General features: G+C 33.1%; 1 long non-coding RNA gene across 1 annotated transcript; it reads right to left on the bottom strand.

The window, feature by feature from the left end:
* Positions 1–6,268: 6,268 nt before the first annotated feature.
* LOC143055616 (uncharacterized) lies at positions 6,269–13,127 on the bottom strand. Its single transcript, XR_012972105.1, has 3 exons — positions 12,905–13,127; positions 11,923–12,033; positions 6,269–6,769 (listed from the first exon to the last, which is right to left on the bottom strand). It is a non-coding gene; the product is annotated as an uncharacterized LOC143055616 (long non-coding RNA).
* Positions 13,128–13,761: the final 634 nt, after the last annotated feature.

The following is a 13,761-nucleotide window of genomic DNA, read 5'->3' as shown; positions in this document are numbered from 1 at the left end:
CATTTTGATTCACACAATATATCAACAGTTCTGTTATAAATGACACGATTTATACATGCTTATTTACATGGTATCAATATAACAGAATCAAAAGGGTGTGTAATTCTGGCTGGCAGTGAGTCATCCTAAGGCAGTTGAAACTCAAGTTCTTGATTATTTCTAAATTTTTAAAACAACGGAAAATTTCAGAAAGGTTCGTTTTAAATAATGACAGAACCAAAGTACCAAATATTAAGCTGATGATATCACAAGGAACTGGTAGTTCACAAGAAGCGGTATCCGCCGAGGACATAAAAGAGGGACGACAGATACCAAAGGGACAGTCAAACTCATAAATCTAAAACAAACTGACAACGCCATGGCTAAAAAGGAAAAAGACAAACAGAAAAACTATAGTACACATGACACAACATAGAAAACTAAAGAATAAACAACACGAACCCCACCAAAAACTAGGGGTGATCTCAGGTGCTCCGGAAGGGTAAGCAGATCCGGAAGGGTAAGCAGATCCTGCTCCACATGACACATAAAGTACATGGACAAAGTAATCGAACAAAATTACTGAACTCCGAGGAAAATTCCAAACGCATACACCTTATAAATTTCATGCATGAGCTTTTCCTGCTATATCTTCAGTTGGAACGTTCAAAGCCGAATACTAGTTTCTGAAAGCCAGGATTGTATAAGAAGCAGAACAGTGGATCAAAAAGCTGATTGAATAAAAGTTAAATCCATCTTTAGTCACCTTTGCTTGGTGGAGGTGAAACGTTAGTTTCTTAATGATATTTAAATTAATAAAGACAACATAATTCTGTCACAAATTAATTCACAAAAATACTGAACTCTGAGTGAAATTCAAAACGGAAAGTCCCCAATTAAATGGCAAAATCAAAAGTACACACACATCAAACGAATGGACAACAGCTTCATATTCCTGACTTGGTCCAGGCATTTTCTTATGAAGAAAATGGTGAATTGAACCTTGTTTTATAGCGCTAAAACTCTCACTTGTATGTCCATCGCATCAAATGTCATTATACTGACAACGATGCGTGAATATAACAAACATATATAATAAGTAGAAATGTCAAAATAGGGGTACATCAGTCAACACCGGGTCACAATCTTGATCACAACAAAAACTAACAAATATCTCACAAAGAAGCACAAAAAGTATATATCACATTTTACAAACTCATTCAGTAAAGATAGCTGATGATATCAGCATTCACTTTGAAGATTGGAAGAGCAGAGTTTTCAAAATTTATGATTAACTTTATTGCAAGGGAGTGAGAGGTGATACCAACAGCACTATCCAATATTTGTTTTACAAAAAAGTCCTGGCAACTCTTGATTTCGGAATATTTTTTGTTGTCATCTGCTTGACCACACTATGTTTTTCATTAAAACTGGGGATCGCAAAATAACACATAACCCCTTTCCCCTTGAAGTTAAATGGTTGTTCCCTTATGTAGGATCCTGATTTATGTCGAATGGCATAGTATTCTGCTTCATGCAAACTGTATTTTACCGTTACTTTGGGCTAACAATGAACATTTAATGTTTTTCTATCTTATTTTGGTTTTTAATGATTTGACATTATTGTTTTACCATGTAATTGCCCTCCAATGTTAGCCCTAATGAAATGGACTGTTGTAATTGAACTTGTGTTGGGACTACAAAGTATAAGTGATAATAAGTAAAACGAAAACATTTCCCACCTTGACCAGAACCATGAACTAAAACCTTTTTTATAACTTATCTATAAGGTTTTATTTTTTATCAACATCACAAGGGGAAAACCCTTTTTGCAACTTCTTTACAAGGTGTAAAATTTTGTTTTCAATATCACAAGAAAAAAAAAACCTTTTATGTAGCTTATTTACAGGGTTTTGTATTTTTCGTCAAAATCAAAAGAGAGAAAACTTTTTTTTGCCGCTTGTTTACAAGGTTTAATATTTTATTTTATCAATATTACAAGGGGGAAAACCCTTATTTGCATCTTCTTAACAAGGTTTTGTACGTTTCATCAACATCCCAAGGGGTCGAAACCTGTCAATGCAGATGTTCAACAATATGTTATATTTTCACTAACATCACAAGCGAGCAAATTGGATTCAGAAAGTGTATTAGTGTAATGATTCTTTACAAGGTTTTATATTTTTCTTCAACATCATAAGGGGGTAAGTTTGTTTCAGCAAGCGTATCATTGTAATGACGAGTTCTATGAGTAAGCTTCCAATACGCAGGTAGCCAACGGATCTCTGTTGACGTCACAAAAACAACAAGAAAAATCATTCCATAAGTACTTTCTAAAAACATTATAATATGAAAAATAAAAATTTGTTGGTCTGTGAGCTTGCTTAAATATCCAACACATTGTTTTAAAAGCATAACAGCAGTCATAATGGCATAAAAAATCACCATTCTTCTATTTGTGGATGTGTTTGTTTGTAAAATAGGATTCCATCTCGTACGTATCCATACCAATACAAGAAGACTTACATTGATACAAGAAATGGTCACAACTGGTACCCTATATAAAAATTTGACCATATTTGGATCATACATAAAGCATGCGTGACCCCCGTAACCGGAAATAAATATGTTCGTTGTATTTACCTTTTGTAAGCTGTCTGTAGGATTTTTGCTTAACGCAATGTTTATGACGACACATAGGATTGTTATTACGTTGACAAAAACAGCATACCAAATAACACTTTGCCTTTTGAAATAAATACCTGTGTTTGGTCTAAAAAGCCAAAATACCCGAAACATATGACCGATGCAGACGTGAATCCACAAAACTACATTAAGTAAACCGAAGTGTTTGAACATACCAGAGACTGAACACCAAGGATTGCTATCAAGAAGTTGTAAACTATGGAAAAGCCAGAAAATATACGCTAACATCATGTTACCTGCCAGGAACATATTATTCAAACCTGATATGTTCCGTAATTGTTTGAAACAGGAATAGACCAGCAGGACAATGAACAAAGAAATCATTGAAAGGGCCATGAAAAACTGGTAAAGAGTGTCAATATTAAAAAATACTTCTACAATTACCATAAACACTCCATTCAAACTAGGTTTCAGTTTAGGACATATTTTGTTTTTCTCTTTTTTCAACTCTGTTGTTGAGTTGTTATATTGATACACTGAAACATTTAGCAAGCTTACTGAATCATTAACCAACCTTACATTTCTATAAAGCACAGAAGTGATATTATTATTATTACATGCATACGATAATGTAATCAACCTTCTTATATAAGAACTACATACTGCAAGCACTGCATGTGCTTTAACAGACATCTTGGGACGACTGGTAATATTTTCTCTTGAAACATCTGGGCATATATAAATAAAATCCTTCAGCATACTAGTTGTAAACACATCAAAGGCAGTTTCTCGTGACTTACTTTTTTCATCTATATCTTCTGTATGATTTTCACCCATAATCTTCTCGATGATAAATTCATCGTCAAACACTTTACATTCCCCGCCAAACAACTGTAAAAACAATATTTTTGAATGACAAACAATTCCTTAAGTGAATTTATACTTTACACGGTATCTAAAAAAAGTAGTAGAAGAACTGATAATTATTAGTTACTAGTAAATCAGTCTGTAATTACTGTTAGGCAACAATTGTACTAACATCGGGAGTAGTTATATCTGTAAACTCAGTGATTTTTGCCGACAAATTTCTACTGGTCCGGTGGACCACCAGCTCATAAAATGTACTCGTCCGACGCAAATTCTACTGGTCTCGGCCCACCGGACTAGCGTAAATTTCGACCCCTGTCTGTAGTAAAAGATAAGAAGGTTTATTTTTATTTAACAATTATGGTTCCCAAAATTTTAGCTTCGGTGTTAACAATATATCCATTATATAGTCATTTTCATAAACTTAATATTTGCAAAGGCATGAATTATTCCAAATGCTAAGGATTTTCTTATCCAAGACAGTTAAACTTGGCCGTGTTTGGCATAACGTTTTGGAATTTTTGGTCATCATTGCTTTCATCTTTGTTTGGCTTTCTTTGCTATTTTTACCTGAGCGTCACTTATTAGCCTTATGTAGACGAAACACGCGTCTGGTGTATTAAATTATAAGCCTGGTATCTTTAATAACTATTAGAGTGTCGTAATTTTCTATTGTATTGTTTATTCGTGTTTTTCTCTGATCTGCATATTCTTTATTTATTTGTATTGTAGTCCTGTCATGAAATGCTAAATTTAACATTGCCATAAAAGCGGGAGGTTTGCTAGCTACAAAACCTGGTTTAACCCATCATTTTTTTCCTAAATAGATGTCCTATACCAAGTCAGGGAAATTGCAATTGTTATCGTATAGTTTGTTTCTGTGTGTGTTGCATTGTCGTTTGTTTTTAGTTCACTTCAGTGTTTCTGTTGTTTTGTTGTCGAAATGTACTATATTCCAGTCATGTAATGGTGTCATTGTAGTGTTTTATATATAATATTGCCATAAAAGTGGGATATTTGGATAGCCAAAAAAATGGGTTTAACTCACCATTTTTCTTAATTGTCATGTACCAAGTCAGGAAAATGGTCATTGTCATACTATAGTTCGTTTCTGTGTATGTTGCATTTTAGTGATTCTGTTGTGTCGTTGCTCTCCTTATATTGGATGTGTTTCCCTCAGGTTTAGTTTGTAACCCGGATTTGTTTTCTCATAATCGATTTTTGAATTTCGAACAGCGGTATACTATTGTTGCCTTATTAAACAAAGTAATATTTAAACGATCTCATTGAAAAAAAATATTCAGTCGTTTTGATTTAGTCTTTTGGAAGCCACTTTAACCCTGGAGAAAATACGTTTTTCTATTCAATTATTAGACCTATACCTATCAAAGACAACTCGTGTTCATTGTTTCTGATGGATTGTGTAGTAGACATACTAGTGAAACTATTGGAATTTGTAAATCTGTAGATTCATTTATTTTCTTTGGCACAAATTTTTGTGGATGAAGGAAAACTTGCACGTTCGTGAACATTTAAGTTCGTTGTTTTGTCGAAGCCTTTAAACAAGCCTAAGAAAGTTTGTCATTCGTTGAACATCTAATTTCGTGGTTCACCAATACCATCGAAATCCACGAAAATTGATATCTAACGAATAATAATGAATCCACAGTACGAGTAGAAGTAACAAAAAGTTATCAAAGGTACCAGGATTACAATTTAGTACGCCAGACGCGCGTTTCGTCTTCATAAGACTCATCAGTGACGCTCATATCAAAATATTCACAAAGCCAAACATGTACATCTGCGAAGAACAAATATGATATACAGGACAAATCGATAATCACTGAATTGAAGGCTTAGACTTTGGACAGGCACATACAGAATATGGCGGGGTAAGAAATGTTTGCTTGCGCAAAACCCTAAACGTACCTGATATAATGGTGTAACAGTACAACGTATATAACAAACAATTAAAATCAGTTGTACAGGGCATAATTTAGAAATAATTATTCAAGCTATACTTTATTGTAGATTTAATATGGGTAGGCATTATACTCGTGATTAGTTTCCCCCTAGCGTTAGTAAGTGCTAAATTAACACAAATATAATGCCTACTTATGTTAAAACTACAATAAAGTATAGCTTGCATCAATTCTTTCGATTCTGATTAGGACAATTAAGGTAATTTCTATGTCCGATGTGTATAAGTGTAGCGCGTTTGTGTAGGCTCTTCCATGAACCTCCCATTTTTTTTTCAGCCAGCATGAACGGTTGTCGTATCTAGTTCAGATATGTCAATTTAAAATTGCAACACATTACAGTTGTAATAGATGTATTAGTACAACTTGTATTTCTTTTCGTTTTATTATTATTTCTGCTGCGCAATACTGCGCAATACTGAGTAATTCGGTTTTTGGCCTTTATATACTGTTTTACGCGCCCTTTTCATTTTATCGAGATTTCACACACCAAAACTTGTTCGACAACTTTATTACATTTAGATTGTAATATTATGCTTTGTATAAATCCTAATTCTTTGTATTTTCTTTTTGTAGATATTAGTATGAACAGTTGAGATGATTATATAGATAATATAATGACGCATGATGTATGGACTTTGAATATTCAATTGCACGGTATACGAAGCGAGGTAGAACATAAGAACAAATATAAGAGTACACCGAGTTACTAAAAGTTTGTCCAAAGTCAATAATCAGAAAGAAAAATGTGTTAATATAAAAATAGTAATATTAGAAGTATTAGTAAAAAAAGACAGTAGCAGTATAAGTTGTGATACAAGTAGCTGTTGTTGTTGTTGTAGTTGAATTAATATTAGTAGCGGTAGAAGTAATAGGAGTAAATATAACAGTAGTGATTTAAATAACTGCATTAGGAGTACACAATGTTGTAATTGTGGTCGACTTAGTACCAAAAAAAGAAGAAAAACTTACTCTTTTGCGTATAGCAGGCTTTTTGGTACGACTAAATATTTTATACTCTGACTTTTCCTTGAAACATTCCTTATCAAAGTTGGAATACATTGCATTAAAAGACGACTGCAGTTTGGTTTCCTCTTTTCGTTTACAAAAATCTATTATTGTATTTAGGTTTTGATGCATCTTGCAAATCAACTTCCAATTTTCAGAACCCTTTTCTCCTTGGATATATACAAACTGTGTGGTATTTGTGGTTGGTTTGCCGTTTACACAGAGCGGAAATGACGTCAATACTGTCAAGAAAATACAAGTCATGAACGCCATGAACGTAGCCTTTTTGTCTGCAATATATATATATATATATTCATATTTGAGAACTGTGGATTCATTAATATTCGTTGGATGCCAGTTTTCGTGGATTTTGTGGTAACAAGTGTACCGGGAATTTAAATATTCAACGATTGGCAAATTTTTTACTGTTCGTAGACAGACTTTTGCAAAACCACGAACTCAAAAATCCACGAAAATACAGGCATTCCTCAATACGCGAAAATTGGTACGCACGAAAATAAATGAATCCACAGTAATAATACATCAATAATTCAATTTGCTGGAAAAGAACTGATCAATGATACATGGATTAAAATTAATTTTGCCAGACGCTCGTCTGATTAATGTACGCGGATCAAAAACGCCTTTATGAAAACCTTGTTGCTATAGCCATATATAGGAGTGATTAGTAAACCTAATTATTATGATGTTATTTAGATGAGTTATAGAAAAAATAATGACATCAATATGGTATTGGTCATTTGTTATAAACCAGACTCTGACAGAATACAAACAGCCCTCATGGTGATCTCTCACTTCCAGCAACTTTCAGGTACCGACAAAACACCAATGAAATTTTTGCGGCATTACAGAATACCAGATCTAATACAGAAACAAATAGAAGGAACCTGACACAGGACATTTCCTTAGCAAATACAAAAATTAACCAAGTATCAACATAAAGTTAAAGGAAGCCACCAAGAAATGAGGTTACCGAAACAGTAAAATCGACTCGACTATTTGGCAGAATTCCACAGGTATTTTGCGGAATTAAAAAAGGCAACCTTCATCATGTTCATGCAAATGTTGTTTTTCTTGTTCTTGTTTAGCTTGTTGAACGCAAGCATATGCTTTGTTTAGTAACACATTTTTGGGGGGCGGGGGTCTTTATTTCTTTATAGTGAATTTGTGTATTATTCTTTTTTTGTTTGCAATTATTTTGTTTTATGTGAACCCATCTACACCTGTATAATATCTATTTCAGTATCAGTAGCTGAAGCCCATTGTTAGTTTAACAACTGGACCGATGAATACATTTGTTGAGTGTTACCAGTCCAGTAGTTCAGTTATTCAAACTTAAAATTTTTCAAAAAAACTAACTCACTGACTCTGCACGTTTTTGTGTGCCTTATGTTTTGGATATATTGTATTTGTATCTTTTATGTATTTAAAATATTGATTCGAAAAGGTAATGTATCCATTACTTCATCACATACAATTTAATCGGCCTCCCATGAAAATTATATATCCATTACATCATCACGATATAATTCAATTTCGCTAAACGTTGTACCGATATATATGTCGTGTATAAGTTGCGATTTTGTACAGGTTATAACATGTACAAAAATATTGTACATGTTATAACTTGTATAATGCAAAAATAAAAGTTATAACATGTACAAAAGTATCCCGTACATGTTATAACTTGTACAAAATGTTGCTTAAAAACGGTTTTAACTTGTACAAATTTGAAAAATAAAGATATGCTTCTATTATTGCAACAGATGTTATTAACCTCAATAATTTTTCATCAATTTTTATTATTCATTCATGTAAGTGTGTTTTGTCCTTTTTTGGTACAGTTAATGTCTAGGGGTCTGTATGACGAAACATTCCTAAAACCTGTCATAAAATATATCTTAGGACATGTCCAATGATCCTTTTAGGACTATCTATGGACATATCTTATACCTCGTCTCAAAGCTGTCTTCGGATGATCTTAGCTTGATAAGATAATAAATAAGATTACATTTGTGACTATCCTTAGACCCTCATTAAACACCGCTTCTGTTTTCCTGACTTTGTGACCATTTTTAAGAGGAGTAGGACCTTTTTGGGACGTCGGGATCAGGTATTTTTAACTCTAGATTTCGGGATTGATCCTATTAGGATCTTGAAATTCTTTTTTTGAATTTCGGGATGTCAGGATTTATATTTCTTTTAGTTCGGGACCTTGGGATTTCATGCTTTGCGGCCTAGGATTTCGGGATCAGGAGGCCCTTCCTATCCTCCTCTTTAAGAGATGTTCTAATTTAGGAATACTTTGTGACACCAACATAGGATTAAGATTTGTCATAAGACCATCCTAAGACATGTCTTATTCCTAAGACAGCTTTTATGAAACAGATGCATAGTTTTAGTTCTTTGTTGTACCTTTTAAAACACACATTCATTCAACAAACATCATTCAGTATTCTGATCTGATGAATTATAATGGTGAGTGTCCATTTGAAGACAAATGTAAAATACTTTCATTCTAGTTGACACTAAAAGACGTAAGAGGATAGCCAGGATATATTTCTCTACAAATAAAATTGAGAATGGAAATAGGGAATGTGTGAAAGAGACAAAACCCGACTATAGAGCTGACAACAGCCGAGGGCCACCAATACCTGGTTTCAAAGTAGAGGATATATATCTAAAACATCAAAATGACATTCACCTCATGCAATGATAGCTTACAATTTATAAAAAAAAAAAATAATTTGAGGTATAAATTTACACAAGTCATGCTGAAGGTCAAAAATGTTGAAAAGTAGATTCAAAGATATTTATAATGAAGCGTGGTCCAATCAAAACAATTTCAGCTCTCTCTTGCTTTTTCAGAGCAATCAAATGAGACATTACTTTAGTTTTTGCATGCTATAAATCGAGGTGGAGGAGTATTACACAAAATGTTATGGAATTGTTCTTATAAATTTCAGATGAATTTATTTACTCGTATCTAGTGTATTGTCATTTAGGAATTTCAGAGATAATGTATGCTTTTAGTAAATAAAAGAGAAAAGAAATATATGCTTTTATTAAATAGTGTCACACTGATGTAAGCCATGATAGACTGCATAAAACATACAAATATATGAAAACACATTATGCCGACATAAGTCATGAAGCATGCATTTCTGAAACTTTGTGATCATTTTCCTGTTAAGAAAAAACACGTTATGGCCTATTGATTGTTGTTCTTTCTTCATTAATAAATTTAAATGTCATTTTTACTTCATTTATATTTATCTTAATTTTTGTACAAGTTAAAACCATTTTTAAGCAATATTTTGTACATGTTATAAGGTACTTTTGTACATGTTATAACTTGTATGTTTGCATTATACAAGTTATAACATGTACAATATTTTTGTACACGTTATAACCTGTACAAAATGGCAACATTATTTCATAACAACGTTCCGTTCGAAATTAAAACCAGAGAACTTTTAATAACGAACAATGGCGGAACATCATAAACCTCCTTGACGACGTCGCCTATAGCGACACTACATCAGTTATCCCGAAGAGTCCCAATGGAAGGATGAAATCGATAGAACGAAACTGTTAACTTTTTACTTATTTTATTATTTTATTTAATGAATGATCCGATGGATACATCTGTTGTAGAGTTGTCACTGACTCAGACGTACTTATAAATATAATTATTTTCTGTGACTGTATATTACATTAATTTGTAGGATCCTTTACTATAGATAATTTAGCTGATCTGTTACAATAACATCTTCATGCCTTATATATCATGTACTGTAGTACGCCGCTAGATTAAAACTGACGAGGAAAGGTAACACACGGCCAGCGAAAGCTCTTTTTTTGAGAGCCCAGGTGGTTGTGTGGTCTAGCAGGACGGCTGCAGTGCAGGCGATTTGGTGTCACGATATCACAGTAGCATGGGTTCGAATCCCGGCGAGGGAAGAACCAAAAATTTGCGAAAGCAAATTTACAGATCTAACATTGTTGGGTTGATGTTTAGACGAGTTGTATATACATTATGTACACAGCCATGTATCACCATCACTGATGGCGATCCGATGGATACATCTGTTGTAGAGTTGTCACTGACTCAGATGTACTTATAAATATAACTATTTTCTGTGACTGTATATTACATTAATTTGTAGGATCCTTTACTATAGATAATTTAGCTGATCTGTAACAATAACATCTTCATGCCTTATATATCATGTACTGTAGTACGCCGCTAGATTAAAACTGACGAGGAAAGGTAACACACGGCCAGCGAAAGCTCTTTTTTGAGAGCCCAGGTGGTCGTGTGGTCTAGCGGGACGACTGCAGTGCAGGCGATTTGGTGTCACGATATCACAGTAGCATGGGTTCGAATCCCGGCGAGGGAAGAACCAAAAATTTGCGAAAGCAAATTTACAGATCTAACATTGTTGGGTTGATGTTTAGACGAGTTGTATATACATTATGTACACAGCCATGTATCACCATCACTGATGGCGATGTTTAGACGAGTTGTATATATATATATATATATATTAAGTTTACTGGTTGGTAGATTCTTATAGACTCTATATATATATATATATATATATATATATATCATATTTTCCCTCCGGTTTATATGATCCGTTCATCCTATATATTGACTCTTAAAATTCAAGAGTTAATCTAAAAATGAGGGTACTTTCTCTAAAAATGAGGGTGCTTTTTATATGGCCTTCCAAATACCGTTTCGATCCCTAACATCACTGAAGAGACATTTATTGTCGAAATCCGGATATGGTGTACTAAAGAAATATTGACACCGAATGTTTGTGGCACAACATCCTGTCCACAAGTTAACAATTTTTTTTCTTTCTGTGACGTATTAAAATTTATATTAAGATCCATTTTGTTACATCTTGTGATCAATTTTATTTGGCAATCGCCAATGGCAGTCAGCAGGGTTAAAGAACATCAGTTGTTCGACCGGTTAGTCAAATGCGTTTTGTTTAAATATACTTTTTCACTTTTTTGGTCTTTTGGATAATGTTGTTTGTGCTGTTTTTAGACCCTTCTACAACGAAATTTGTTTTACATGCACACGTATAAAAATTGCGGTCTTTATCCAACGCAATCATAAGTTTGAACGTAGTTTTCAATTTAGACTCGTTTATATAAATTGAAAACTACGTTCAAACCTATAAACAGAATTTTTTTTTTATTATATATATATATAATTTTACAGCTTAATAATCACATTCAATTTGTTTTATTGAAGTGCCCTCAATTAATATCTCGTGCCGTGCCCTTAGAAAATCACATGTTTGTAAACAAAATATAATATACAAGATCAATATATTAAAAATAACACTCACATATTCCTACATTTGAATAACACACAGAAAACATCTAGATACATACATACCTGTGCAATTAAAGCGTCACATGCATTAACAAATTGACAGCATCTGCATGTTACAAAAATACTTTCTGTAGCTTTATTTCAACATACTTCTTCTATCTTATACATCAGTTTCTGTTCAGTTTTGTTAGTAAACTATATCATGTATATGATATAATTTATGCATTTCATACTGTTATTTTTTTGTACAATTATTAGCGTCAAAACTGAAGAATTCTTTTTTAAACTATAATCATGCTGATTAAACAAGTGTAAAATAGTGTACGTATTCGAACTAGTATCTGGTGTTATACAATATACAATCAACCTATCGTCTACATCGCAGGAAAATAAGAATCACTTGGAAATACCGGTATAATAAGTAAACCTTAATTGTACCTTATGTTTACCTAAACCATGCAAACGACATTAAAATTGAGAAAGGAATTGGGGAATGTGTCAAAGCAACAACAACTCGACCATAGAGCAGTCTAAAGCCGAAGGGCACCAATAGGTCTTCAATGTAGCGAGAAACTCCCGCACCCGGAGGCGTCCTTCAACTGGCCCCTTAAAATATGTATACTAGTTCAGTAATAATAGACGTCATACTAAACTCAAAATTATACACAAGAAACTAAAATTAAAAATCATACAAGACTAACAAAGGCCAGAGGCTCCTGACTTAAGACAGGCGCAAAATTGCGACGGGTTAAACATGTTTGTGAGATCTCACCCTTCCCCCTATGACTCTAGCCAATGTAGAAAAGTAAACGCATAACAATACGCACATAAAAATTCAGTTCAAGAGAAGTCCGAGTCCGTTGTCAGAAGATGTAACAAAAGAAAATAAACAAAATGACAATAGTACATTAATAACAAAAGACTACTAGCAGTTAACTGGCATGCTAGCTCAATTTGAATATCAAGCAAACTAGCCCCTGTTTACACTCAATACACAGTGAGAGAAAATAAATGTTTAGATGAAGATGCTTGTAAATTGCCTTACCTTCCGATGGGTTAAGATTTACATGTGTTTGTTCTAACTACATGAACTACACAATACGTCTATTTTTTCATACTGTTTACCATGAGATAGCCTGTCATTCTGTATCTAATTATCAATAAAACAAAATGACATTTAATGAATGTCTATTATATCAATTATATAAATGAACAATCATATGCTATTTCCGATTATGACATTTTACTTTAATATCAAGGTTTTGTATACTATAGCTTCACCAATGAATGAGTTTGCTGTATATAAGGTTTCGAAATAAAATCATCCGAGATACCCAGAGCTAAAAGTTGTACCATAGAATCATGATAGATTAGCTTTGTATCTACAAAATAATCATCATAAAACACAAAAAAAAACAACCAATAACAAACGAAGATGAAGAGCATTGAGAACCCAACATTCAATATGAATTCAAGTTATGAATTAATTAACTGTTTACCAAACCTTGTTTTTTCCGAAATAATATTAACTATTTTCTACTCTATGAATTTGAATACATTACATCAACTGTATGTATAACGCCAATATACAGTTGATGTTATGTATTTCTAGAATATAAAATATTGAGTATTACTAAAAATTATAGTTTGTTAAACAGTCAAATAATTATTATGACTATATCAATAATAAGTAATCTTAACGCTGACTACTGGGCTTAGGAAATCATAATTTACAACATAATATGAAGAGGGGTCAAATATACCAGAGGGATGACCAATGTCATAGATCGAAAATAAACTGATAACGCCATGGCTAAAAATTATAAGGGACAAATAGACAATTGTTATGCATTTACTTTTCTACATTGGCTAGAGGTATAGGGGGAGGGTTGAGATCTCATA

The sequence above is a fragment of the Mytilus galloprovincialis genome, chromosome 12 (assembly GCF_965363235.1).
Source record: "Mytilus galloprovincialis chromosome 12, xbMytGall1.hap1.1, whole genome shotgun sequence".
NCBI lineage: Eukaryota > Metazoa > Mollusca > Bivalvia > Mytilida > Mytilidae > Mytilus > Mytilus galloprovincialis.
Note: the sequence above shows the minus strand (reverse complement) of the source record. Positions and strands in the feature narration are given on the sequence as shown.